Here is a 9,248-nt window from a genome sequence, read left to right as displayed (position 1 = left end):
TGACACCGTGTGGACGGAGCAGGGGCTCGTCCCGCAGTGCGGGCACACGCCAGCACTGCAAGGGGAGCCTCCCTGGCCCGCCTGTACCTGCAGGGCGGGGAGAGACGCAGGCCGGCGGCATCCCGCTGACTGTTTGTGCCGGGTCAAGCACAGTCTGTCAGGGAAGGGTCCCACAAGCTTTGCTCGAGCGATGTAAGTTCATACGTTATGGTAAGCGGCCCCAGTTCTCAGCGCAGGGGCATAGGGCGAGGGATGGAAACAGCCAAGTGAAGCGTAACGCCGCGACACAAAAGACTGTGTGAAGGCTCTGACTACAAAGGCAGCGGAGCAAATGGAGCAGCGTGGATACAGCACGTGAATGAAGGGCGATAGAGACGGTACGCTGCTGCACAGTGACGCTTCCTAAAATACTATACAGGGGACATATGGCCAAAAAAGAGACAAGTGGTAAGAAGCATGTTCCCTGTCATGCTGCCATGTGCATAGGTACCTGTGTCAAGGTTAAAGTGTCCGAAGCAAGGGTGATTAAAATAGTATGAAATCACACATGCTGCAGGTTTAGTAGAAGATTAAGCCTTCTCTATTAGGCCTAGGTTTTGAGCAACTAACCTTGTTTTTCAGCTCCACCTTTATTTAACTCCCCATGAAACTGCATTTTTCTGTGGTCCACATAGGATTTCCATTTGTTGAGTGGAGTCAGCCTGCTAGCACGTGTCTGCACCTTCCTGACCAGCTACTGCATCTCTGTGAATGCTTTGCAAGCCTGTCAGCTTATGGAAAATTCAGCAGCTGGAGAGGAGAAATGTGGGACGTAAGCAGTGCCTGATGCTTAAACCCCTGGTAAACTATAATAGTAATGCCGACTTCAGTGCATTAGGATCAGATCATTAGCCTCAGAAATACATAGTTACTGCTGCTTGTGTCTTTTCCTGCCTGTCACCTCCACATGTTGTCATGGGTCATAGTGCAGAAGCATGATAGAGGTTGTACATTTAAACTGTATCTTAAGATAGTGATATTCTTTTGCTGAATAATAAATACTGGCTCAGTGCAAGTAGCAGACTTTCACGGCACACACTCAGGTAAGAGCAGCTGGTTCCCTTTGGCTTAGGTGCATCTTCTGACCTGGGGAGGATGTGTCCTAGCTGGTGAAGTGTCAGAGATTCACCACTTGTAGAAATTTGGCACTGGGGAATGAAACTAGATACCAAAGACATAACTGTGCGGGAGGTGGGAAGCTTGCATCAATGAAGCCCCTAAGACTGAAGGGTACAATGCTGTGGCCCAACACTAAGGGGACAGACGGGTTCTTTTAGGGATCCTTGGCAGAATGATGATGGCACTAAATCGTAGTTACAATTAAAACTTTATATTCTTAACAGGATATTATGATTAGTATAGCACAGAATTGATTATTAGCATGACACGAGTTTTCTACAAGCAGAATCAATACAGTACAATCTATAAGTAATGTAATACAGAATTTATAATACAACTTAACTTATAATTTCTCATCATCTATATCCTAACTTATGACTTCTAATCACCTGGACCTTCTGCAGATGGAGTCAGATCTTAATACATGGTTTGCTGTATCAGTATAACAATCATAATCTAGACTTGAAAAAATATGAAAGAATACAAGTCACTCACTCAGTCCGTGGAGGAAGCAGAGGATGGTGGAGGTTTCCGTGGCCACCGGAGCATCCTGGGTCTCACTGTTCAGCAGCAGCTCCGGTCCACGTTCCCCACTTAGGACTCGTAACTGCTTGATTTTATAGACTATGTTATGCTTCCCTGTTCTGTGATGGGGTCATCACCACCACCGGGTTGGCCGGGTGCCTGGGACCTTCAAGGCCGGTAAGGAAGGAGTAATCGCCCTGGCGCCTGGCAACCTTGGGGCCAGTAGGGAGGGGAAGAAGAAATCTGTTTGGTTTGTCTACTTGGTGTGCGGGACCTTCAGGGCCTGATAATGAGGGAAAGGGAATGAATATGTGACTCCCTGGGTCACAGAGAGTGGCTGCTTGCCTTGCAAAATGGCGTTAGTTGTGCTAACCACATTACCAGGGGGTGGGAGCGGGGGATACAGGTCACAAATGCTGAAGTGGACTAAACATAGCAAAACTAGTGTGAAGCACATTGGATGTTATGTGGCATTTCCTGAAAAGTTGTGAAAGTTGTGGGGAGCAGAGATATGAGCTCCCAGCTAGAGCTGTGGTGTCTTTTTCCCTCCCCTGCTGCCTCAAAACCCTGTGTGCCCAGCTTATTCCTCTCTCCATTTATACCCCCTCCCTCCTAACACCGATTTGAGAACCTACCCACAGCATAGAGTTCCTACTGGAACCACCAGGAATGGTGGTGTGTGGGTGCATACCTCCATCTGAGCCCTTAAAGCCTTCATTTTCTTCATGGTGACTTGGTTTCTTACCCCAGGTAAGCAACGTGATTTGCTGCGCTGTTTGTATTTGACTGTACCTGGGAAATCCTAGCTGTTTGTTGCCTGTGACAAGCTAAGTTGCTAGGATCTGGTCAAAGTCTGCATTGTTTAGTTTGGCTGCAGTGTCTTGACTTTCCTTTCCCTTAGCCAGCTTCCATTAGCAGCTCTGATGGAAACTAGGAAATGAAGGTTTACCTGGTAACAGGAATAAGAGGCCAAAAGCCTGCATGGGAGAAGAGAAGGAGGTAGCAGAAGGAGGTAGTCTGGCCCCACTGTGGGACAGGAGAGGTTCTTCCACTCCTGGTTCTGGAAATGTAATTACATGTCCAAGGTTTGTGAGAAAAAAGCCTAATATGAAGGACATTGAACCCAGACAATTAGGTGGAAACCAAGAAATGGTAAGAACCAATTCAAGCTCACTGTTAAGATTGAATTGAAAATATCTTCGAAAAACACTTTACTGAAATTATTAGTCAAGAAATGCATCAAAAGAAATAAAATTTTAACTCATGTATTTGTTAAAGAGGTAAAGAGCATTAGGATGCAGAGAAACAGGCTATTAGGGAAAAATATTGCCCTTTCTAAAATGCTACGTTGTGAGGAAGTAGAAATCTTTTTGCTCCTGCAGCTAGGACCTTCAGCCTGGCTGTGAGTCCAGTGCCAGCCTTCCATCTTTTAGTCTGTAATCACTCATATAAAACTTCATTATTACAAATGTGGCATTCAGGTAAATTGTCCTGCTGTCTTCAGGAAAATAGGTTTAACCCCAAGCCTGATTTTTATACTCTGTGGTTACCTAAACCAGTCTGATTTTGTTCTGCGGTCAATAATAGATGGGGAGGAAAAGTTTGTTCCTTTTGCTGCCTCTCATCTGTGTCCATTTCCCTTGATTCTTTTTTCCCTTTATTTCTTTCTTTGGCCTGACTTATAAACCCTAAAATTGATAAAGCGCTGACCTACAAAGCATTATGATTATACAAATAGCCTAAAACAGGCTTGCAAAGCAGACAGAGCAGAACACGCCCTTATGGCTGAGAGGAAGTTAAAAGCAGCAGAAGTTACAAAGATTTACTGTTAATAAACCAGTAGCTGGGAAACTCCATAGCTTGTAACAAATAGGCATAAAATAGTCACCAGAGAATCACTCTGAAGTTGTCCTTCCCAGTTCTGACAGGGCACAGAGAAGCTGTATCCTACACTATGGGCCACAATTCCCACTTATATTCTCACCTCTGTCCTTCAGCCATCCAATTCCAAGATTGTGCACAACATGTGAAACTAGCAAGACGCTGGTCTGGAAAGGGGGGGGATTCGAGCCTGACAGAGGCAGTGTAGAGAGCTGCCTGCTCACATAAGGAATTGGTTGTGGATTGCCTGGAGTACCTGAACTAAGAAGGTGGGAAGAGGGCACATGAGATGCTGGGTGAAGCTGGTGGTTTGGCAACTGGAGCCAGGTCATGCATGCAGCTCGTTCTAAAACCATCCAAAACCCCAAATTCAGTGGTACTTGTTTGCAGCTTTTGTGAATATGCAGCTTCCATTAATGGTATCTGCACCACTGCAGCCCTTTCATGGATATATCCAAAAAGCACCACGCAGCACTAAAGAGAAACTCACCATGTAGGCATAAAGATATCGCATATAATGACAGCTTTCATTTCTTGCAGAGTCTTCTGCCTCTTGTGCTATTCCTACTCTTAAGTTCTATTCATCAATAAATGAATTCAAGGAAGAAAGTGGATAATTGCATTGCTGCAAAAAAAAACTTCAGTGAATTTTCATAGCCATAAAGGGGCAATGTAGATTATAAACTAGCTATCAGAAATTATGTGTGATGTTTCTGTGGCAACTAGATTGAAGTTAGAGGGGAAGACTATCCATTAACTGACTTTTTAAGAAGACATAAACTGTGGGCTGTATTTCCAGTTTAATTTTCTGGGGGCTGGATTCAGAGGGTTTCTTTTTCCTGCTTATCTCCAAATCTATGAGAATTTTGTTTTCATTTATTTTTATTACCAAACAAAATGAGCTGTGCATAAATAATGATGAAACCAAGTTGTCTGGAAGATTTCCAGTTAAGATTAGTTTGTCATTAAATAAACCAAATGTTAAGGTTTTTATACTGGTGCTCCAATAGAGGACAGCTTGGATGGAAGAACTACACATCAGCTGCTATATGAACATGTATGGATACAAAATGAAGAAATGGACAACTATCTGAATTAGTGGATCATGTAACAAAACCTAGAACCTGTTGGTCTGTCTAATTTATCTTTTCAAAGCACGTGCATTTTGCTTCTAGGACATTTTGATTTGTTTGTTATCAGCTCCATTTGTACCAAAATACTAAACATTGATAAATCAAAAGACTTATTCATGGCCAGTGGATTAAATTTTGAAGAAACTTTGCATACTAACCAAGAATTGCATGAGTACATATTTAGAACTTGGCTTGACTTTCACCTTGTGTTTTCCTATAAAATCAGTAAGTCCTTCAGTTGTACGGCTGCATTGCCAAAACGTTCAAAGCAATATCTGCATGTAGGGAACACAGAAACTCCAGAGTTCAAAAGAAGATCCTTATGTGTGATCCCTCTCGAGCACATGGCTTGAGTTGTTGTATGACATTACCATTTTAGTGTCTGAATGTTACAGAAACACCATTAACCAAAGTTCTGTGGTGCATGGTACTTCATTGCCTAATTTACTTCTAAGGAAATTGTGATAAGTTACTTGAACAAGACAGAACGATCCAGAAACTTGGAAAAGAATTTACACCTTGGGTTTGACTCATTGCATACTCAGGTGCTTTTGTGTGGAAAACAGTGGCAAGACCTGTGATTCTAAGAGTGACTGGGAAGTGCTAGTTCTGCCAACTGGGACAAAGAATTAGCACGTCCTCCCTGGAGAGACAGATCAAGAGCAGACAGGGGAGACAGAAGAGAAAGCCTTAGACCTTGTCAAACTTCAGAAGAAAAGTTAAAATGCAGATCACAGGCTACTTGTTGATAAGTAGCCAACCAAATAACATCCAGAGCAGACAGCAGTTTGAACAGTACAGTGTGTACTTTGCTCAAACCAACATGAGACCTTTCCTAACTTACACTGACGCTCTGTGGGTGTCATTCAGGTATATATACTTGCAATGTTGTCACACTTCCATTGTTTAAGAGACATGAGTTGAAGCCTAACTCTTAACTCTCACTTCTGAAGTACCATTTATTCACACTAGTGGTTGTGCAGAAGACAATGTGTTAAATGCTGTTTCAAGTAGTGGTTCGAGAGATGAGCCTTTCTATTCAAGTCAATTAAATAATCGCAGTGTGCTTAATTTAAATTCATGAGAATTCATTTAATTAAAAATGCAAGCTACAGTTTTTCTATTATGGGCTGTGCATTCAATTATTCTCAGCAATTTAGTGAGAACCTGCAAGATTACCTTAGTCAACACTTGATGAATTTAAGCCCAATTTAATCTTAGCCATAAAGCGGAGTTTAAGATTAAATTTAATTTGGCTGGAATGCAAGAAAAGAGGGTCAACTGTTGCTAGTTCACCAATTCTTGAAAAGCAGGATTAAAAGATCGGGCTTTGATTTGAATCAGTTCTGTCAGCTTATTTTCAAATGTCTGGATTTTTATTGTTTTTTTCTCACTACAATGGAAGTAAATACATTCAATTGAGGAAAATTCATTCTAAATTAAGTACAAAAACACTCAGGTTTACCACTGCCAATCATGCTGATAGTTGCGATGATCTGGGCACGCTGTATTACAACAGCAGCATTGCGATTGTATTAGAAAACAATTAAATATCCTGGAAATTTCTGCACCCAGACCTGGACAGTAGGGTCTGTAAAAGTAATCATAAAAGGGAACAAAGTTTGGGTCAGACACAAACACATATATTTGTGTTTGGGGAATATATAAAGGGAAAAAAAAATCAGCCAATGTGCCCAACTGTACCTAGGGAATAAGGGAAATAGCTACAGCTCAGGGACCCCTTAATGCTGTGGTTTAGGCCATAACATTTCCTTTAGAGCATTTCAGGACTTGTATCAAGAAAACTTGAAACTGTGGAATTAATTACTTTTTTTTTTTTTTGTTAGCTTCATAGGCTTAAAACCAAAAATTAAATTTTCCCTTTAGCCATAATGAGTTATAACTTTCTCACTACAGAAAGAGATCGTCAGAATTTGGTTGCCTCACAATTCTCCTTTTTTCTTTTTTTTTTTAAAGCATTGCACTGTGATTTCTATCACAAACTGTATCATCATTTAGTTTTTTCCTTTTTCACATGCCTGTGGGGTATATGTGGAACTTTACTTAAAGCCACATTGTTTTACTCTGCATGAAAGAGTCAGGACTCTGTTCACCAACAACACATCTCCCATTCATTTTGAAGAGAGTAAGCTTCAGTCCATTATCCTTCATCTAATAATTCTCTCTTTTTCCTGGTATTTCTCATAATAGTGACCAAAGAACCAGGGAGTAAAAGATTAAAGTTAGAAAAAAAAAGTTTAAAAAATCCCTTTTAAATTGGTGAACACAACTGCTTCCTTGAAGACACTTGTGTGTGTGCATGTGTGCGTCTGTGTCACGGATCCCAGTCTTTCAATTTTGCCACTTTGATGAAACCTGGGATTCAGTAATCCCAGCATATCATAAAAAAAAATCATGCATTTTTAACAAGCAAACAAAAAAATCCTAATGACAATATCCTTCCTAGATATACCAGATGAGTTCCGTTATGCCCTATTTTACACTGATTAATGAAAATACAGTTCTGGCCCTGGAGACGTAATTACCCTACGTGGTATCTGCCAAATATCCTATGTAGAATATCATACATGCTTTTCTTGTACATGTGTTGTTCTCCCTACACACCTGCTTTGCCACTGTCAGAGACAGTGCTGGGTTAAATGGACTTTTGATCTGAAACCAAAAGACTTCGATCGCTCTTTTATGCTATAACATAGCCATAGAAATACAAGATGCCGCTTCCTTCAATCTACTGGCTTATTTTTAACTGCATAATGTGTTTATCAAGCATAATCATGGCTAGTTCTTCTTAAAACTAGCGCTTCCTTCTCTTGAACATCTGCAACTGAAGTATTTAAATGATGTGCAGGAGATAGAGGACTGGGGCAGAAGGTCATTGAACAGCTAGGCAGATGCACCTTACAAGGGAAACTGTAGTCACCTCTGCAGATGGCAATGGGTACTTGCTGTTAATAAGTCAATAATGCATTTCAAGTGGCTTTTGGTGGAATCTTTCTTGGTTTGTGTCTGGCACTACTTGAAAAGAGCTTTTGTTCAGGATCGTCCTTTTGGTGTTGTCTTTTTTTAACTCAACAAGTGTACTCTGCCATTATATCGAGCTGTTCTAGAAGCAAATCTGAACTCTGATGACTGCTCCAAGCTTATTATTTACCACTATAAAAAAAACAAAACAACCAAAACCAAACAACAAACCACAGCTGAGGGGAATTTCCACCTTAAAAAAAACCACAACAAAACACCTTTATGACAAAGTTTAGGATGGAAAGGCAAAAGAATGGCCTCAGAAATGTGGAACAGTATTTGACAAGCAGTAGGAAAGATTCAAGTTAAATGTTGGATGTTAATGATATTAAATTTCCTCCTTTGGCCCCACTTAATCATTCATACATAGTATGTCTGACAAGTGTTCTGTCTTTGTGAACACTCTTATGATCACATTATGCAGTTTGCATCATTTCCAAAAATGTATACTCTCAGAGCAGAAGCCTCTTAAGCAGCAATGGTTAAGGGTTCCAGAATTTTAAAGTTATTCTTAGTGTTACTTTTATGAAGAACTAATAAGAAGCACATTTGAAAACTATAAGCCCTTTAAATAAAACCTTTCAAAATATTAGACTTTCTCCCAAATGAAAAACATACCTTTCACAGTCCTAAATCTCAAAAACATCTTGTCAAATTAATTTCCAAACTTTATTGGGGAAATGCATCTTGGGTCAGAGACTGCACTTGAGAAACAAGAACAAGGGAGATTTTTAAAAGGTGGTGTAGTCAACATCAGGCTTGTAATGAAAAATAATTACTAATCTCCACTAAGAAGTTTACTGCAGAATTTTCAGTCCAGCTGTGGATTCCATGAAGCTGTGCTTCCCTTCAGTTCTGTGGTTTTGTAAATGGCTAGTTTTAATCATAATTTATATTTTAGAAAACAAAGGCAGAGCCAAAGAGACGCAAGCTGTCAATTAAGAGTGGAAGTTTTTCGACATGGATTTTCCTGTGGTGTCCAAAGGGTCTTTCTTGATTGCTGTGCTGCCGCTGAAGGGGGCAGAGGCAGCACACAGGGAGTTGAGGCAGCACAGAACTGCCAGAGGCAATGGGCACGGCTATGCCACCAGCTTCTCCTTGAAGAACTGTGCAGAGCACGACAAGCTCCTCTGCTAAAAGGCCAACATGGGAACAGCTGATTAGACTGAAAAGCAATTTTTTCAAGTGAAGGAACCAGTGTAGACAACAATGGGAGGGTCTGAAGTTATACATCTACAAAGTGACTTGATTTGCAATGGCAATGAACACATACCGACTTTCTTCACTTTATTAGGAACTATGTTTTTTTCTGTCTTTGAAAACTGGTGTACATCTTGACCCAATTGTGCCTGATAAAGGATTTAAGATCCTGATTCTAATTAACATCTGGGCACTTCATGCATTTCTAAAGCAGACGTGACTGACACTCACTTCAAGGTCTATTTACACTGCCAGAGATGTAACCTGTTATCTTGCATATGGTAACTTGATATAGTTGTTTGACTGAGA

This window comes from Charadrius vociferus, unplaced genomic scaffold, assembly GCF_000708025.1.
Source record: "Charadrius vociferus isolate BGI_N301 unplaced genomic scaffold, ASM70802v2 scaffold158, whole genome shotgun sequence".
NCBI lineage: Eukaryota > Metazoa > Chordata > Aves > Charadriiformes > Charadriidae > Charadrius > Charadrius vociferus.
Note: the sequence above shows the minus strand (reverse complement) of the source record.